This window comes from Mixophyes fleayi, chromosome 6, assembly GCF_038048845.1.
Source record: "Mixophyes fleayi isolate aMixFle1 chromosome 6, aMixFle1.hap1, whole genome shotgun sequence".
In the NCBI taxonomy this organism is placed as follows: Eukaryota; Metazoa; Chordata; class Amphibia; order Anura; family Limnodynastidae; genus Mixophyes; species Mixophyes fleayi.
Genome location: NC_134407.1, coordinates 108,458,851 through 108,477,881, shown reverse-complemented (window position 1 = coordinate 108,477,881; position 19,031 = coordinate 108,458,851). Strand labels below are relative to the sequence as shown.

Here is a 19,031-nt window from a genome sequence, read left to right as displayed (position 1 = left end):
CTAATAATATCACTTATAGTTGACCATGGAAGAAATTCCATGAACCATCTTATTGCAAATGTGGCATCCTATCACAGTACCACAATTGAAGTCAACCCATTTTGTATCACAAATGTGTGCAAGTGGAGACTGCATGCCTAGGTGCTTGATTTTATACACATCTGGCACATCTGATTGAAACACCTCAATTCACTAATTTTCCAGAAGTGGCCAAATACTTTTGTCCTTACAGTATGTGTATATGTGTGTGTATATATATATATATATATATATATATATATACACACACACACACACACACACACACACACACACACATTATAAGGGCACAGTCATGCCCTTATATTAAGATTACATGTAAAAAACGACATTCTGCCATTGGAAATCTGTGAGAGAGGGGACATGGTGTTTGAGGCTCTACATCTTAAAATGTATTAAAGCTATTAGGCTGAAATTTGGCTTGCGAATGGAGAGCTGTCCACGGGTGGTGCATGTGAAATTTCAGAAAAAAATAATAAAAAATGACAATTTAGGAACAATCTAAATTTCAAAATCTCGCAGTTTTTTTCCACTTCCTGTTTTGCAAAAGTCGCCATTTTTCTGGGGTTTTAGGGAGAGCGTAACTCGGTGTACAGGGCATTTAAAGACACTAGGTAAGTTTTGTTAGAAAGCAATTAGGGCCGAGGAGTGCCTTTGAGGGTTCGCAAAAAAGTTACAGTTTTTTTTTACAATTTAGTAAAACATGCCCCATTTTAAAGATAGGGGATTTCATAAAAGTTCATAACATTGCGCATGTCAGATAGAGTCTTGTGCTGGGTGTACTGAAAATGGCTTCACTTGCAAGCACAAACATAGCTGACTGGCTAAGAAAAAATATTCTGTGAGCAGGAGAAATTAGCCACATTTGGGGGGTAGAGAGAGGATGGCTGGGGTTTTGGGACTGAGGGGGGGCACACTATACTACTATTAGCCCCGGCAACGCTCTCATTTCACAGTTTATTAATCTCCGAGCGGTGCCAGAGCTGTGTATCAGAACCCGTTTAAACTTCCCGCCCCTCAGTGACGTCAGTTAATTTAGTCACTGCACTGAGCTTGGGGGCGGGAAAATTTAAAGTGCTCTAAGGTTTCTGCACTGAGCACTGTCGTCTGCTCCCCCCTCTTCCATTCCTACTGTCATTCACTGCCCCTCTTCTCATGCTGCTGCTGTCACACGCACAATTAAGGGTGACTCAATTGAAGTTCACTTCGCAACCCTCATTTGGCATGAAATGGAGCCGACTGGTGATCTCTTACCTTAACCTCAAAAGCTTAAAGCCAGAAGACAGTGGGAAATACACAAGTGTCTAACAGAGTGGGATAAATCAACGCAACTTACAAAGTGTCAGTTATCTAGAGAACAAGATCTAAGCCACCATCGATGTTGGTGGGCAGAATTTTTTTATTCTCCCGACTGGAGACGTTTGGTTCCGGCCCGACGGTTTCTACTTGAATAAACTTATTACACAGGCTAAGGAAGAGGATACTGGGATGTACATTTGCCTCGGTGCCAACACAATGGGATACAGTTTCAAAAGTGCCTTTCTGACAGTGCTGCCAGATCCAAAGCCTCCAATTGTGCCTGTTTGTATGTCGCCCAGCAGTCTCCCGTGGTCGTTGATTATTGGTCTTCCAGCCGGAGCAGTATTCATCTTCGGAACAATTCTCCTTTGGCTTTGCCAGACCAAGAAGAAACCATGCTCTTCTCCGACGGCGATGGCTGTCCACAGAACACAGCCGAGGGTATGCATACCGCCAATGAATAAAGACTGTATCTCCTCCATAAACTATGAGGAGTATGTTACCCAACAGCAACATTTACTTCCCCAAGTACCTCTTTTGACCAACGGAGTGGTGTCAAAAATGTACCCAAAGATTTCCACGGATTTCCACACTCATACGCACTCTCACGTAGAAAGCAAAGTTCACCAGCATCAACACATTTACTACCAGTGCTAACAGCCATACGTAAAAAACTTGTTTCCTCAGCAGTACCTCATAAAAAAAAAGCGTGGGGTCCCCCCTTTATTCAGTCTTAACCCTAATGCTGCCAGCCCACTGCTGGTTCCGTGAAAATCAGGGAAAAATTTAGCGTGGGGTCCCCCCTATTTTCAAGGAACCAGCACTAGGCGAACCAGCCGGGGTTGGAGGCACTATAGCAGGGGGACACGCGGCAGGGGTCCCCCTGCCATAATGACTAACCAACCCCAGGCTGTTCAGTGCTGGGCTGGATTCCTTAGGGAGTGGGGTCCGCTGAAAAAAATGAGCGCCCCCCCTACCTAGGGCCATTCAGCCCAGTGCTGATAGCAATAGGGCTCTTCCTACACCCCTGGGGCGGTGGGTGTAGGGTAATATTGATGATTTTAGTGTAAAAAAAACAAACAGACGCCATTTTGTTTTGTCCCAGCCAGCCAGGTTGCCCTAAATAGTGTGGGCATGCTGCTACTTGTAAAACTTCTAGCACCAGCATACCCATGGCAGCCAAGGCATATTGGCACTTGGAGAACCACAAGTGCCAACATGCCCTGACACCCACGGCTGGCTGGGACCTGTAGTTCCACAAACCAAAATGTTAACAAAATCACAGCACCCTCATTAAAACCACATCCATTTAACAAAAATAATAAACCCACAATAAAGACAGTAAACACTGTCATTGATACCATATATTTTTATTAAGAATAATAAATAACCTATACTCACCACTGAAGTTTTCATCTCTCGTCAGCAGCTTTCGATCCAAAAATGACTGTCACTAATGCCCAAAATAAATTTGTAATTCCAAAAGTCCTGTTTGACCATGTGCAAAACATATTTGTAATTTCCAAAAGTCCATGCTTGAAATTTCTTCAGTTCTTCGGCCAGGGGGGGCCCATATTTGTAACATCCCTGATTCTTCTTTCTTGATTGAAGAAAAAAAAAAATCAGGACCGCCGCTAACAGCTCCTACCTAGTAGGAGCTCCGATACGCAATGAGCTAAGCGTGGGAAAATCAGCTAATACTATAATTAGACCCAGCGCAATGATCGGAGTCAATACAATACAGAAACTTAGCAGAAACTTCCTCCCCTCACCCATTTCAACTTACTTAATTAGTAGTACTGTATTGTTCTCAGTGCAGGGCAGCGATGGCCATGTTTCCGTCGTCCCACAGACACACTATATTTCTTACAGAAATATCTCTGCCCCTGACAACAACTTACACAGCACAGGGGGCGTGACCACATGATCTCTCCGACGCCATCATAGAGCTTGGACGCGACATTCCGGCCCTGTACAAGTCAGAGGTAATATCTCCATATAATTATATATAAGATAGCGGGAATTAACCCATCCAGTTACCCCATGTTAATGTGCAGCCTCCCGGCGATCAGGAATTCATATATGCGGCCAGAGCTCTCACATCAGCTGCTATATAATGCTCATTGTGCTCCATGCTGCAGTCAGAAGAAGGCTGTTAGTAATAGCACAGCTGGTTATTGTAATGGCAGAGCTGTGATGACTTAATACCCAGACCAGCTGCACCCCATATACCACAGAGGGGCTCACACACCATGACTACCCCCCATCCCCCTCCTTCTACCCCCATTACCCCACATTCCCCCTATTATCACCTCCTACCAAACCACCCCCTCACCAAGTGCCTCTAACACATAGATTGTCTAGTACTGGAGACTAGCCCCCATCCCCCTCCTTCTACCCCATTACTCCACATCCCCCCTACTATCCCCTTCTACCAACCACCCCCTCAACAAGTGCCACTTACACATAGCCTGACTAGTGCTGGAGACTAGCCCCCATCCCCCTCCTTCTACCCCCATTACCCCACATCCCCCCTACTATCATCTCCTACCCAACCACCCCTCACCAAGTGCCACTAACACATAGCTTGTCTAGTGCTGGAGACTAGTCCCCTTTCCCCTCCTTCTACCCACATTATCCCACATCCCCACTACTATCATTTACCCAACCACCCCTCACCAAGTGCCACTAACAAATAGCTTGTCTAGTGCTGGAGAATAGCCCCATCCCCATCCTTCTACCCCCCATTACCCCACATTCCCCCTACTATCATACCCTACCCATCCCCCCCCCTCACCAAGTGCCACTAACATATAGCTTGTCTAGTGCTGGAGACTAACCCCACACTCCCTGGCACAGCATACAGTCTAATGTTAAATTCACATCCTCATGTCCGTCTCCCTCGTACAACCTTGTTTTCATGTCAATCCTGTACTAATGCAGGCTTGAGGCCACCCATGGAAATGTTATTATGCTTAATTGTATTTATGTCACTGTTATTATCTGTATCAGTCCTAATATTTATTGTAGTCAAGTGTGTCATATCTGTAGGATGAGTGTCCGGCTCTACGGTTTCGGTGGCCACTCATAAATAAATGATGATGAACACTTGGATAGTAGTTAGGAACCAGTAGGTCCAGAACTGTACCTCTAATCCTAGCAATGTAAGGTGCTGCTCCTACTTCTCATGTAGGATCTCCTACAGGGCTTTCACACCTCATATACCCTTAATACACTGTATTACACTGTGTGCAGGTTATGACTGACAGTCTTTCCTACATGCTATCACAATGTAGCAGGTCCGAGTTCTCTGTTCACATCTGCAGCGACCCACCTGTCCTTACCAAAGACACTGATGGAGTCCCTTAGATATTGCCCCTTACCATACACAGACATCTACATAATCAGGATCCCCTCCCACAACTCCTCCCCCCACCATTACTCTTAAGTACAGAGTGTTCTGATCCCCGCCCTCTACCCCTCCCACATGCACCCACCTCCACCTCCCACAAGCTATTTATACACCACCATTCCTACTACACATTCACTTACACCATAACCCTGATGAAGTCCACAACCAGGAAGAAACGTTGGATTTTTGAAGCCACCGACAACCAGCAGCATTGTGTCACCCAGCTCCTGCCCTCCCTATTACTTCAGGAGCTCTGCTGAGCGCAGCCACTTGGCAGCAAAATCCCTGTGCAGGGTACACAGCTTATCCTACAGACATCAGGCTCACCCCATGTGACCTGCACTATAGCTGCCCCCAAACTACCTAGCCACACGTACCTAACCAATATACATTGTGCCCTATTACTGATACCATCACCATTTTATTGTTTTTTCCACTGGTTAGATATCTCCCATTATCCACCACATATTCACAATACATCTCCCTGATCCTCAACTACTCTTGTAACATAGAAAAATAAACATCACCACTTTCATCTTTTTTGGGGGGGATCCAAAACACCACTCCCATTCTGTGACTTATCTCCCATCTGCTTCTTCAACAGGACAAACTACTTCAGGTCTTATAAACGGAACAAGTGCACCAACACCCAACAGAAGGAATATCAGCAAGCAAATACTTCACTCTGAAAGAACACCAAAAATTAGCCACTGTTCTTAGAATTAAGAACAGAAAGAAAAAGAACCAAAATAGAGGAACATTTCCTGACAACTTCATCACTCTAAAAGATTAAGAAGTAAGTAACAAACACATACAACACTACACCACTTATAGATCCCACCAGGTTACACCACACCACCTATAGATTCCACCAGGTTACACCACACCACCTAAAGATTCCACCAGGTTACACCCCATTTGCTTTCCCCCTCCTTCTACCCCCATTAAATAGAGGGGGGACCCCACGCTTTTTTAAAAAAACTTTTTATCTATTTTTTGCTTTATTTTTTAAAGAAATTAGTTTGGGACTAAAATCATGGGTTAACACCCACGATTTGCTGCGATTTTGACAAGCTGGCAAAATAGGACCTTGATGCATTTACCCCTACAAGAAGTTGTATTGTGAGAGTATTAGACTTCAGGTAGATGGAGTGGAGGGCAAGTGGAGTAGATAGAGAAATTACAGAGAAAAGAAATAAAATAGAACTGGAATGGTAAGCATTGCAAGAAGACTTAGTAACACCATTATAAAACAAGAATATTTTTATACCCCCCCTAGAAGGTAAATGTATCAAGCTGTGAGTTTCCGGCATGTTTGAAAAGTGGAGATGTTGCCTATAGCAACCAATCAGATTCTAGCTATGATTTTGTAGAATGTTGTAAATAAATAACAGTTAGAATCTGATAGGTTGCTATAGGCAACATCTCCACTTTTCAAACCTGCCAGAAACTCACTCGTAGCTTGATATATTTAAGCCCAGGAATGTTTTAGTGAAAATTATAGTATCAAAATACATCACTCTGTATAGTGCAGGGAAGAGAGGATGGCTCCCTGCGTTGTGCAAGGGGGCAGAGGAAGGATCTCTGTGTTGTGTAGGGCTCAGAGGATGGCTCTATGTACTGTGCAGGGGTCAGAGGATGGCTCTATGTATTGTGCAGGGGTCATAGGATGGCTCTATGTATTGTGCAGGGGTCAGAGGATGGCTCTATGTCTTGTGCAAGAAGACTGAGAACTAAGAAAATGTAATAGTACTGTATGTGTGTATTCCAGTGAACACACAAATCTGTGAATTAGCAGATCCACCATTTTGTGAGTGACAGCAACCTCACTACATGATAGTGCTGAATCTGCAGCTAACCGCAGGATGTGATGGTATACCATGTCTGTATTGCTCAAGGAACATGTCCATTATAGCTTCTGCCTTAATCGTCATAATTTCATTGTTTTTTGGAGTTTGAGTTAAAGAGTTTCAATAGTTTTTTTTATGTTTTAGATGGTGTGTAAGGAACCCTAATCGGACATGTTAAACCGTAAGGTTTTTTGTCTATGGAATATATATATATACAGTGGGGAGTTTTTAACACCTTAAGTAGCTTGATGAAGGATGTGGCGATGAAGATGAAGGATGAGGTGATGGAGAAAAATGATGAGGTGGTGACATGTGGACAAAACCATGTTAAAAAAGGGCGCTTGCATCGGGAAGTAACGCTCTTCCCCAGAGGAGTCCTGGGCTAGGCCCAAATGCATGACAAGAACCTTTTTAACACCTTAAGTAGCTTGATTTGACTAGAATGCATGAGTATCATGCACAAGTTAACTTGTGTATATATATATATATATATATATATATATATATATTTGTATATTTATATATATATATATATATATATATATATATATATAATTTTATGCTGCTAATATCAAGATAATATTAATAATTAGTAATGAGATCAACAAAAAATAAACACTCATGTTATGCCACACAGTAGTGCCCCCAATTCATTTTATGCCACACATAAGTGTCTCCAATTCACATTATTCCTCACATAAATGCCCCTAATTCACCTTATGCCACACCTAAGAGCGTAAAATTAATATTATGCCATACATAAGTGCCCCCAATCAATATAATGCCTCGTTAGGCAGCTGTGTGTGCCACTTACGAGTCATCTGTTCTGCAATGAGGCCTAAGAGGAACTCCTGCACAGGCACAGCAGTTCAGTTCCGGCAATGCTCTACAGTGACAGCAGGCCCGGTGTGCCAGAATACAGAGCACCAATTACCATGTCTGGCATGCATGCTGGGGGTTGCCGTCCCCTGGTATAGAGTGTACAATACTTATATTCTGATGGGATACAAAGAACTTTCTTAACCAGGTCCTTCAATAGAATCATCTGAAAAGTCTCTAAATAAATAGTATTAATAATATCATTTTTGGATTTAAAACTGTCCCTTGGCAAGTCATTATTTTACAGTTACATGATGTTTATATAAAACAGAGGTACCCTTATTATTATTTTTTTTTTTTTGATGGACCATTTGCAGCATGTTTTAAAATGGAAATAGTAGAACATCACAATTTTCCAGCCAGAAAGATTATGGTCCTGGCCATTCTTAATTAAGCTGCTGTTGATGGAACTTTTGTTTCTATTCACATAAACTTTGCTGATAAATCTCCAAACAGGTTTGGTACCTGTCTCCTGAAAATTCATTCCTAATTATATCCTCTTCTAATTTTCCTAATATTGAATTCACTTTGCTATTGATATTGCTTCAGAATTTTTACAGTCACTCTGGATATTTGTTGATTGGCAACTGATAACCCACAACTCATAACCCTATCATGAAATGACATTCTGGAAAAGCATTATTATATTCTCATTCTTACCTACAAAAGTATTTGCCTTCAGTCCCATACGGAAATCTAGTGCTGTAATAAAAACTGATGTTTGTCTAGTTCAAGTGTACAGTACACACAGTCCTACAGTCACAAACACGGGGCCCTGCACCTATTTTGCCAGCGGAGCGGATAGGGTTGCCATCTACAGGTTCACTACTGGGATACATCGATATGGAGCCCAGTGGCTGCAACTCAAACAGAAGGCTGAGCTAGAAGTCTGTGTTTTATATGCTACCTTCCGTTGCTGGAGGGGCCTGATATAACACTCCACATACTTTCCTGTGGCTGCTGGCCCAAAGGCTGCCCTATTCTAGGAGTGGAGCTGACTGAAGTTTAGTTAGGTCTTCTGACAACTGTCACCAGGTTAATTTAGTTGTCAAGCACTGTAATATATATATACATGTACATATAAATTGTGTCATATATACAGTATATAAACACAAACATTTTTAAAGATACAGTCACAGGACTTAAAGTATGTATTTATCAATCATATTAGGCAATCAGTTGTTTCTCAAGATCTAAGAGATTCCTCAAAACATTAAATAATCACTTTTGCTCTCATTCTTTAAGTCCTGTGAGTGCTTCTCTTTATGTTTTCCTATATTTCACTATTTTCAACATGAAATGCTTTGTCATCTTTTTTCGGTTTTTTTCCCCACGTAATTGCATTTTTAACTGTAAATGAGTAATGTTAGTATATATTATTTTTGAGTTAAGTGCTAGTCGCTGAACAGGCTGGTCACACCCCTTCATGTACTGGTCACAGTTGGACATGCTATTAGGTGGGCCCCTCACATTGGTTTCCCTGGTGGTCCCTTCATATCCCAATCTGACCCTGGGGGTATCAGATAATATTCCTGCAGATGTGTTACTTGGGGCTGATTTAGGTAGGAAGCTGTCTCAGTATGTCTCTAATGATGATGTTATTAACTTTGCTGAGAGTACCCATGTTTTTCCCCTGGTACCAGGATGTGACAAGGAAAATGTTTGTTCAGTGTGAAAGAAATAATGATACCTTTAATTAAGTAATGTAACTTGCATAGAAATATTTGGTATCAGAATGAAATTAGTTGGAATAGTTTAAATGCAGAGGTTCACAGTTGCAGTAATTGTGATTAGAATGGCAAATTCTTCTCTGAGCTGAAAGACGAACGGTAAAACTGAGATAACTGGGTGTCCATAATACAAGCTACAAGACAAGATAAGATGGGTGATCATGAGCAGAAGTTTTGCAGAGTTTAAAAGACATGGGGCTAGATGTACTAAACTGCAGGTTTGGAAAAGTGGAAATGTTGCCTATAGCAACCAATCAGATTCTAGCTTTCATTTATTTAGTGAATTCTACAAAATGATAGCTAGAATCTGATTAGTTGCTCTAGGCAATATCTCCACTTTTTCAAACCCATAGTTTAGTAAATATACCCACTTGTATACCAGAAGGAAATGTGCTAACTATTACACAATGTAAGCATAAAAATAAGTTGAGCATGCAATATTCTTTGCATAAATACTAGTGCTTAAAGCCCTAAATAAACATAGTTGGTTTGACAGACTTCTGTGTGACTGATTAATTCTCCAGCGCTGACCAAATCAGAAGGGATATTTATAGGTGATAAAGTCTGGTTCCGTCAACAATACTTGGAGGCTCCCACATGAGATTCTCAAAGCCTTTTCGGAAGACTGCGAGGGGTTCAGAGAATGAACAAAACCGAGCAGTGATAGAAGTCTTATTCTGCTCTAAAAAGTCATTGATATTTCTGTATCTTTTAAAGCCTGTCAGTCTGTTGTGAGGGCTCAAGAATACTAACCCTTCTGATTTTGGTAAAAGGAAATTGTTTGTTTTTGTCATATTTTGTTATATTGTTGATTGTCCAAATGATTACTGTTGAAGAAGTGTAACGCCCCCTAGTGGTGTTTTAGTTAAACCTTTACCTCAGTGAAAGAGGAGGGGTCACCGAGAGGGTAAGCTAGAAGTTTCTGAAAAGTTACATAAACTGGTTACTATGGTGATAACCCAGCTCCGCCTGTGAGACCAAGTGAGAGGAAGGAGAGGCTGTCAGAAAGGGGATAAAGAGATAGAGAGAGGGGAGACACAGAAGAGGAGAGATGGTAGCTGGGGACCTGGGAGAGTGTGGGGTGAAAGCTCCAGGATCCCCCAGCATTGCCTGGAAGTCTGAGTGTGGTGACTGAGCCAGGGCAAGGAATGTGTGCCCTGGATGAGGGGGAGAACTCCATGTCACTATAGAGAACCCAAAAGAGAGGGGGACACTTCGCATGGAAGAAACCCTGGAGGAGGGTTGCAACAAGAGGCATGGTAGCTGTATTGTCAGATCCTGAGGCTGAGAGTACACAGAGTGAAGTGTCAGGGCACAGGAGACATTATCCCCGCAGAGGAGGGATGAGCTGCAGTTAAGAGGTACACAGCATGTGTCAGAGCTGCATGGAGAAGAAGCTGCATGCTTGTTAGCATCCATGTGAGTGCCCCTGCGGAGGAGGGTGATCTGCAGTGAAGTATGGAGTGTAAGAGACATGTGATTTATGTTCTTTAACATCTGGATAATATTAAGAACTGTGCTGGAGAGAGTGAGGAGCTGTATATATTTGTCTTTATTGCTGCAACCATTATGATTATCGTGCTGGAGGAAGAGGAGTGTAAATAAAGAGTTCAGTTTATCATAGAGATGGTCTGGCGCCCAAATTATTGTGACTTCTATTACACTGCACCAAAGTGACATCCCCTGTGTCCCACTAGCTACAAAGAAACACCTGCATGTGCAGGGACCCCCTGATCATTTACACCCATGACCATCAGCTAGCCACGGTTTGAGAAGGGGGTGCATTGTGTACCCTTTGCACCTCATACTACATACAGTGACAGGGGGTTACATAATGGCACCCAACGTGGGGCTCAAGCACAACAGATGGAGCAAGTGCTTGCAGGACACAGGCACTGAGTGCAGTGTGCCCAGCCGGAGTAATACCCTTGGGGCACTATGTCTGACCGTCTCTAGGTGTCCAACAGAGACCAATGTTAATGAGGAGAAGGTAAAGCAAGTTGTTTGCTGAGTAGTTCTGTCCGGGACAGTATATGGAGCAGCAGTGTGCTCGTTGCTGAGACTTGTAGTGTCACTTAACCCAGCTGAGTGGGAAGCAAAAGAAGAAAAGGTTCAACGTGTGAGGTGTAGTTACAATGCAATCTGTATATTGCCTTTCCTGAGGATTTGGGGGAGCAAAGAGAGGCAGGCTGTGCAATGTGACATCTGTATATTGCCCTTCCGGAGGATTAGGGGGAGCAAAGAAAAGCAGATCGTCCACGTTGGAGAGAAAGGGGGAAAGGCAACCCCGCTGGTCAAATGCCACCCCTGCATATATTGCTGAGAAGTATTTATTGGGAGGGGCCTGAGAGAGCCACCTGTTTCTTTTTGACCCAGGAGGGGGGAGACATGGGCAGGCAAGGGCAGGTGCTACATTGCTTTGCATAAAGCCATATTTGAATGTACATTAAAAAAAAAACAGGACACCTGTGACTCACATGTTTACATCCATTGGGGGTGTTGTGGGGTATGCAATGTGAAATGTGTTTTATATTCATACTGCCATTGTATTGCTATGCTGTATTCACTTTACATTGTGATATTTCATGCAATAGTGATGTAGAAAATTTTACATGTGTGTGTTCGTATGTGAGTTAGGTGTGAGTGAGATTTGCTAGGCAGCCCCACTAGGTGTAGTTTAGGGTGCCCAGCTAATCGGGGGAGAATGTAACGCCCCCTAGTGGCGTTTTAGTTAAACCTTTACCTCCGTGAATAGAGGAGGGGTCACCTAGAGGGTAAGCTAGAAGTTTCTGAAAAGTTACATAAACTGGTTACTATGGTGATAACCCAGCCCAGCCTGTGAGATCAAGTGAGAGGAAAGAGGTGCTGTCAGAAAGGGAAAAAAGAGATAGAGATAGAGAGAGGGGAGACACAGGAGAGGAGAGATGGTAGCTGGGGACCTGGGAGAGTGTGGGGTGGAAGCTCCAGGATCCCCCAGCATTGCCTGGAAGTCTGAGCCTGGTGACTGAGCCAGGGCAAGGAATGTGTGCCCTAGATGAGGGGGAGAACTCCATGTCACTATAGAGAACCCAAAAGAGAGGGGGACACTTTTCATGGAAGAGACCCTGGAGGAGGGTTGCAACAAGAGGCATGACAGCTGTTTTGTCAGATCCTGAGGCTGAAAGTACACAGAGTGAAGTGTCAGAGCACAGGAGACATTATCCCCGCAGAGGAGGGATGAGCTGCAGTTGAGAGGTACACAGCGTGTGTCAGAGCTGCATGGAGAAGAAGCTCCATGTGAATGCCTCTGAGGAGGAGGGTGATCTGCAGTGACGTATGGAGTGTAAGAGACATGTGATTTATGCTCTATAACATCTGGATAACATTAAGAACTGTGCTCGAGAGAGTGAGAAGCTGTATATATTTTTCTTTATTGCTGCAACCATTATGATTATCGTGCTGGAGGAAGAGGAGTGTAAATAAAGAGTTCAGTTTATCATAGAGAGGGTCTGGCGCCCAAATTATTGTGACTTCTATTACACTGCACCAAAGTGATATCCCCTGTGTCCCACTAACTACAAAGAAACACCTGCATGTGCAGGGACCCCCTGATCATTTACACCCATGACCATCAGCTAGCCAGGGTTTGAGAAGGAGGTGCATTGTGTACCCTTTGCACCTCATACTACACACAGTGACAGGGGGTTACAGAAGGTTGTACATTATTATTAAAACTAACCAATGAAGGATATAGAATAAACAGAATTTGTTCAGGTTGTCATCCAGGGAAACCATTTATATTTAGGGGATAATTTTATATGCCTGTTGGCTGTACAAAGGACATTGACTTAGTTCACACAGAGACAAATAGAACGTGAAGTTTTTGAAGGTGTCATTTTTACTTTTTGGTCAAATAAGTGATAATAGAAAGAAGAATGATACATGGCGAGGTAGCTCTGAAGGGTTTGAGGAAATTATTTCAAAGGGGCGGTTTAGACCCTGGAGGGACATAGGGCTCAGATAAGTTGCAAAAATTAAGGAAGAAACATAATCAGTATATACATGAAAAAGGTCTAGAAAATCAAATTGAATTTTGGTTGGAAACTGCTGAATTATTGGAATATGAGAAAGAATGTGATGACATGTATGAAATGATGACTGATTTGTCAAATTGATGATAACCCCTTAAGATAGAGAAAGAACAAAACAAATATTAAGGGAACAAATTGGGAATGTTCTATTTGTGGATTTTGCAATCCCTAAATGTTGAAAAATGTGAACAGTGTCATTTTTTGTGGACCCCAAGTTATATGAGGGTTCCCCGGGCATGTAGGTCAATTAGCAAATACATAACAACATCATGTAACAAAAAACCCACTAAATATACCTGGAAATGTGATTGTCCCAAAATTTTTCACTGGTAAACTAGAAACTGTTCAGAATGTCAGACCCATAGACCAGGTAATTTGAAGTCAAGGGAACCCTCATCCCCACCTGCATATAGTCATGGCGAAGTAAGTGAAGCAGCAGGGGTTTTCCCGGTAATGAATCAGAGAAGAGGGGAAGGTGGTGCGGTACTTAACACAGTATGGTATAAAGCTTGGAGTAAAAGAGTACTGATGTCTATAACAAAGGAGATACCAGATATTAGAAATCAGCCCATGGCCGGGTTACAGATATATGCAAAGACTATATGGTGTGTATTCAGAAACCTGGATAGATTTAGACAAGGCCATAAGAGCAGCAGCAGGAGACTCAGTTGCTCTTGCTATCTCACAAATCAGACTAGGTGAGACAGATCCCCCTGAAGAGGGACAGGAACAGAAGACTGCAGAGTCAGAGAATTTCTGGATCCAGAGATGTTTAACATACTGTACAGAATAGAACAAGCCCCAGTTGATCAGAGACAAGAGAAAGGTATGGGTATACAGGCCTATTATGACCAAGTCCTGAGAAAGCACACAGATCAGGGGTTTACTATAACAGAATCTCCAGAGGCAAGGACTTTTAAGACTACTTTTCTTAATGGCTTAGACTCCAAAATTATGGAAGAACTGTATAGAAGCAGACCAGAGGCCAGTTTAATGCCACCCGCCACATTGCTTACTATACTCAGGGCTACAGAACAAAATTACAACACAGGACTGAGAGAGAAGTAAAGAGCATCCTCAGCTGGTCTATTTGGCTGACACAAATTATGGGGATACAGACAGGGCCGGGGAACAAGCCCCAGAACTGGATCCAACCAGTCCAGACTCTCCAGTGAAGAAACAAGGCAAAAATGTTTGTGCTACTTCAGTGGTAAGCCTGGACACATTAAACATAATTGTTCAGTATTACAAAAGTATCAAAATCAGCGAACACCCATCCACAGTGTAACCAACCCAGATAACTCCCCAAAAGAATATGGCTCTGCTGTGTCCACACTGCCAAGTCTTGCAAAAGACCTAACTGGTCCACAGTGTACGTTGCTCTTTAAAATAAACAATTAAAAAAATCTCATATTTAGTGGACACGGGGACAGCCAGAACTGTGATTAGGGCAATTTTTATATCTAAGGACTTGCTACAATCTACTACAGTCCCTGCAATTGGTTTGAATGGGACACCTGTGAGGCTCAAACAGACTAAACCTGTACCTGTAACCACATCACCAGGTAAATCAGTAATGCTCAGGTGTTGGTGTCTGAGTCTTGTCCAGCAAATTTATTAGGGGCAGATTTACTGTCCGCTCTGGAAGCCACTTTAACTTACAGAGATGGACATGTGTTTCTCACCCAGGTGCTAGACTTCAAGTACAGATAGCTGTTGTCATCTTCATGTTCACTCAGACACATTATGTTTATGCACCTTTAGAAATATTAGCAGAAATACCAAATTATTTTTGGGCAAAGGGTAAATTGGAGGTTGTTTTTTCGTCAGTTGACCTGGTAACTATAAAACTGAAACCGTGAGTTTTACTGATTACAATCAAACAGTATCCTCTAAACCCAGGTCAGAAAAAGGCGATTGGGCAACAAATTCCAACATATGTGCAGGCAGGTGTCCTTAGGACCTGCCGACCCCTGATACACTTTGTTGTTCAATGTAAAGAAAAGACACAAACCTGGTGAACCCATCACCTACAGAATGGTACATGACTTGAGGGAAGTCAATAATAGAATGGAAATTGACAACCCTATAGTCCCCAATACACCCTTTGAAGAATCAAGACCTTCTAAGGCACGATAGTTTACAGTCATAGACTTAGCTAATGCATTCTTTTCTGTTCCACTGGATTCTGAAAGCCAGCTTTTGCTTGCTTTCACATATGATGTCTTCAGTACTGCTGTACACAACAACTACAGGGAGGTGCCATTACCTCCTTCAGCCTTCTCAGAAGCCATGGCCCTTATTCTAAAATCTTGGGTCCCCTTAAACTTAAATACAACACTGGAAGATGTAATAGATACAATCTCTCTCAAAGGTTTTAGCCATAGCTAAAAGTAAATGGCCACAGACCCCACATGAACTCCACTCTTTCTTAGGTTTCACAACCTACTGTCAAGAGTGGATACCCAATGCTTCACAAAAACTGCAGGTGTTGTATGATCTATCGAAAGACAACAAAGGACATGATTTACTGTCCTCTACTGAGGAGCATTACAACACCTGGTTACAATTAAGGGAGGATATCACATGTGCCCCAGCACTAGCCTTACCTGATTATGTATGGAAAGCTATTCAACCACTTTTGGCATGAGGTAAAAGGACATGCACAGGGAGTACTCATGCAAGTACATGGTAACAGACAAAAACCCCTTGGTAATTACTCTCTACACTTAGACTTTCTAATACGTGGGGCATCCTCGCTACTGCAATGCTCTTAGAAAAAGTTGCAGACATTGTAATGGGACATTTATTGGTAAAATAATTTCCACATGCAGTCATTGAAATTATCAACTAAGCACAAACATGGCACATGTCTATTGCCTGGCTAACTAAGTATGAGGTAGCCTTGTTAACACCCTCAAATGTTGCAATCAAAAGCTGTACTACTTTGAACCTAGCTACATTATTATCGCCAAGTTCAAAAGAGGGGAGGAAAGTGACAGGGTGGACATATAATGGGGAGGAAATTGAGACTGAGGCAGAGGACACAGAGGACACAGGAGAAGATACAAAAAATAATCTCTCTTTTTCTTTTTGTGGCAGTCATGATTGCTTTGAATTAATTAATCAAGAGACAGCCAGCATTCCCGACATACAAGATGTTTCAATAGCTGAGGCTGACCTGCACCTCTTTGTGAATGGTTCACGGTACTACACAAAAGGCACCTCACACACAGGTTAAGCCGTCACAACAGAAACAGACATACTGATTCTGGAACAATTTCCTTCGGCCTGTTCAGCCCAACAAGCTGAAATGGTGGCTCTGACCTCAGCCTGTATTCATGCTGAAGGGCGGACGGTCAATATATACACTGACTCACGCTATGCTTTTGGGGTAGCTCAGGACTATGACCCAATATGGAGAAGCAGAGATTTTGTAGGGTCTGCAGGTAAACCCATAAAGGATGCAGATTACATACAGTCACTTTTCATGGCACTACAGCTGCCCAGACAAGTAGCAGTAGTAAAGGTCAAAGCACACACTAGGGAAGACAACATGAATACTAGGGGAAATGCCCTGGCAAACCAAGCAGCAAAAGAGGCAGTTCTAAGGCCCCTTCCTACACTAGTTATGACAGTGAGCATGGAAACATTTGACTTTCCTACTTTAAAAACCATTCAGAGCCAAATCTCCCCAAAGGAACTAGGGGAGTGGAATGCAGAGGGAGCCATTGAGGACCAAGGGGTATGGTTGGCAAGGCATCGATACTGCCTGCCCCGGTCACTCTATCCCATAATGGCTCAACTCTTACATTGAAATGCTAACATATCACATAATACCATGATTAACATGTTAGAGAAAAATTGGATTGTGCCTGGATTATCTCAGAAGCTCAGACCTATGTGTCAGGATGTGTGCCCTTCACAGACCAGATAAAACTGTGTCTGTCCCCAAAAGACACACTGTCAAGGCTTATTACCCATTACAAAGATTACCAGTACTTTTTATCCAGCTGCCAAAGGTCTCGGGCTATGAGTATGCCCTGGTCTGTATAGACCCTTTCTCAGGTTGGACGGAGGCGTGGCATTGTAGGGCAGTGAACACAAAAACTGAAGCAAAGAAAATTCTGGCTAAAGTGGTCTGTAGATATGGGATCCCCAAAGTCATTAAAAGTGACAGGGGTACACATTTCACAGCGGAGATTTTATCCCACATCTTAGCTGATGGGGGCATCATATAGGCCCTACACACACAGTACCATCTGCAAAGTAGCTGATAAATTGAAATGCTAAATGGGACTATTAAATTGAAATGACAGAAAATGATGGCTGAAACTAACAAAACTTGGCTGGAATGCCAACCATTAGCATTGTTCCCTGTAAGGAATACCCCAAATACCAAAAATAAACTAACCCCTTATGAAATATTGCTTGATACTCCCACTAAGTTAAGATGTTATTTTCCTCAGCAGTTACAACATAAACATTGTGACTTGACTGACTATATGATAAATGTGCAGAAAGAACTAACCAATAGCCACCGTCAGGTTTTTGCTTTGATTCCAGATCCTGTTCAGATCAGTGGAAGTTAGTCTTGAGCCAGGAGACTGGGTATGAATAAAGAAACATGTTAGAAAAGGGCTTAAGCCAAGGTTTGAAGGCTCTTTCCAAGTGTTGCTGACCACACCTACCTCAGTGAAGGTGGAAGGACGAGATTTGTGGAACCACACTTCACACTGCAAGAAAATTAGCAGGACACCATTAAAAGATAAGTAATGGGTCCAAAATTGTCAGGACAAAAAGAGTGCACTGTTGATTAATGTAGTGATCTATGTTGGGCTAATATCTTTTGCAATTGCAGTTTTAGTCTGGTCCCTTTTTCTGATTCCTCACACACAAGATCCGGACGAGGGATAAATATACCACTAGAGAGTTACATAACCACTTGCAGGACCCATGGGACAATAGATTTGTTCAGATGCTAGCAGAAACAGGGACATTTTCTAATTTCTGGATATGCACTCACTCATTTCATCACAAACAATTCCTTTTTAGCAACATCAGTGACACCAGAAGAGTTAAAACCAAGATAATTTAATATTTGGGAAATTTAAAAACACCAAGATTGCCTTATATGTCTTAGGGTGGACACAGGCTCCTTGGTTCGTGGTCAAAAGGCAAGGCAACAAGGCTAACACTCACGTGATGTTATGCAAGTGATGATACTCAGTGTGTTAGGATCAGAGCTAGAACCTCTTTCCTAGGTGAAACCCCCTTAACTAATGAAACAATTACCTTATATAGTAACCTGCACAAAGGCAACGTGGGTCTTCAAATAACAGGGGAGGCTGTAAGTAGAATAGGGGAAGATGGGGATAAAGTAACCCGATGCACCTTGAATAAGTGTGATAATGGTTCAGCATGTATTCAGCTCATGAAAAGGTACTGTGCCCCTTTTTCCTTAGCATCCTGACAATGGTTTTCATGGGACATAGCCAATGGAGGTCATCTTCGCCTACCTGAAGGGCTGTATTATGTGTGTGGAAAACAGGCCTATAAATTTTTACCTGAAGGAGGTACTGAAACCTGTACCCTCGCCAAACTGGCCCCAGCAATATGAGGGAAACTATTGATTTAACTCATAGTCCTGATAATCACCGAATAAAGTGAACATTAAAAGTTAAAGTAAACAAGACTCATGATCCGATTTATCAACCCTGGTATACCAAGATGGGATATTCATTGAGCATTT

General features: G+C 42.5%; 1 pseudogene; it reads left to right on the top strand.

Annotated features, from left to right (window-relative positions):
* The first annotated feature begins 1,263 nt into the window (after window positions 1–1,263).
* LOC142095351 (fibroblast growth factor receptor-like 1 pseudogene) lies at window positions 1,264–1,995 on the top strand (annotated as a pseudogene).
* Window positions 1,996–19,031: the final 17,036 nt, after the last annotated feature.